We start from the raw sequence: 2,096 nt of genomic DNA on the forward strand, positions 1-2,096 counted from the left end.
ATGCTTGGAAAGATTTCACGGGAAGATTATGATATCAGGAAAGTTATGACAGTGATATAATCTGCTCTATCAGGTGTTAAAACCATGATGGATGTTGGACACAATGAAAGGCCCATAAAAATCCGTTCTTAAATTGAACACAATTCTACTGCAGTTATAATGGGGCAATATCTGCTCTGTCCGCTTTAACCCACATTTCTCTTCTGAATGCATCTCCCTAACAGCTACAAACAAGAAATTGGACATCTTTCCCCACAATAATGATCTTTCCCAATTCCCTCTTCTGTGATCAGTTGCACCAAAGCATTTTATTGCAAATGTGCTTAGTATTTCCACTGCTTGCATCTTTCACTGTACTTATTACATATATTACTTATGAACTATACAGTTTATAATGTAATTGTACATAATTGTACATCGCTTCTCGGCCTTTTGGCTAAGATCAAGTGTAGTATCTGTTATCAGTTGAATATCTGATACATCCTCTATATGAGGACTACATATTAAACTGACTTTTAGAACAGGGAGATGGAAAAGGGGCTTGCTCCGTCCGCTCCACGCATTGACCTGGTATTGCAGTACCTCCGGGAACGGTGCACGTCTGGGGGCAGTCATGGACTGGAGGTTAGGGAACTGGCCCTGTGACTGGAAAAAGTCGCCGGTTCGATCCCCAGTGCCGACAGTCCATGACTGAGGTGTCCTTGAGCAAGACACCTAACCCCCAACTGCTCCCCAGGCGCCGTGGATAGGGCTGCCCACCGCTCTGGGCAACTGTGCTCACTGCCCCCTAGTGTGTGTGTATTCACTAGTGTGTATGTGGTGTTTCACTTCACGGATGGGTTAAATGCGGAGGTGGAATTTCCCCGTTTGTGGGATTAAAAAAAGTATCACTTAATCTTAATAACATTTTGCATTTTTCATGTTATGCTACCATTTAAAAATCCATTTGGAATCACTTGTCATATTAATAATTGCCTTTCCTTTATTCCGTAATGACTGTGTGGAAATACTAAAACCTATACACCACAAGGTATTGCAACACATTTAATATTTTAGGGGCAATAGCAAGATAAGTAATGAATAATATACTGTAATTATCTATTTACAGTAATTCTTGTCAAGATCAGCATCAGTTTAAACTACAAAACACACAGTACAGTGCAAAAATCAGAGACTGCCCTTTCATTTTCATTCAAATTTCCAGTGAAAAGCATTTGTTTTGGAAGACTTGCTTTCAGTTTTTCAAACAAATCTAAAAAAGTTAGTTGCATTTTCTTCTGCTCTCATGCCAAGTAATCCCAATTATACATTTAGACTCATTAGTACTTAAAACCTACACCAAATCTCAGATGTCTATTTTCAGTGTTCAAGTAAAATTTATTCTCTATTTTAAGTTCCTTATCTCTGTTACAACATCTTGACAGCTACACATCCTGTAGCTCATTGGTTTTAATCATTGGAGTGATGGAAGAGTTAAAGTACACAAACATAAACAGACAATTAGGCTTCTGTGTAATTTTCCGTTGAAAATGTTTCCTATTGTTTCTGAAACAAACGTGTACTAAATGATCCTTTTGACTGGAAATGAAATGAACCAAAGGGCGTCTCTGGCTTTTACACAGTGCTGAACATTACCGCTGAAAAGTCTGAAATCACTGTTTAATAACGTAAATCCGATTCGATCGCAGGTGCACGTATAAAATGACTCTATTGTGCAACTTCACAGTTTTCAGACAAAGTATAGGAAGCTAAATCCACAAATAAAAGAATGTAAATGCGTCTACAACGATGAACGGAGCTGCACATCAGTCTAAAAAGACAGTGAAAGCTGTAAAGCATGCAAAATCAATATGTAGAAGGCCTCGTATTTCACACAGACAACCTGTACACATATAATAGTTACATTGTCCATCTCATTTATCATTCATTAGCTTCTTGGTGTTGCTCCCAACATAGTTTGGGAAATAATCAATAAAACAGCTAAAAACCCCTTGGGATGTCTAGTTTACATCTATTTACACACGGTGCAAGTTATTAATGTATATAAAACAGCAAATGTTAATGAGACTGCTGATTCGAAACTTTTGAATGGTAGT

The 2,096-nt window shown here is 37.9% G+C and overlaps 1 non-coding gene across 1 annotated transcript; it reads left to right on the top strand.

The window, feature by feature from the left end:
- The first annotated feature begins 416 nt into the window (after positions 1-416).
- LOC119262771 lies at positions 417-604 on the top strand. The gene has a single exon (XR_005129894.1). It is a non-coding gene; the product is annotated as a U2 spliceosomal RNA (small nuclear RNA).
- The last annotated feature ends 1,492 nt before the right edge of the window (positions 605-2,096 follow it).

The sequence above is a fragment of the Pygocentrus nattereri genome, chromosome 28, assembly GCF_015220715.1.
Source record: "Pygocentrus nattereri isolate fPygNat1 chromosome 28, fPygNat1.pri, whole genome shotgun sequence".
Classification (NCBI taxonomy): Eukaryota; Metazoa; Chordata; class Actinopteri; order Characiformes; family Serrasalmidae; genus Pygocentrus; species Pygocentrus nattereri.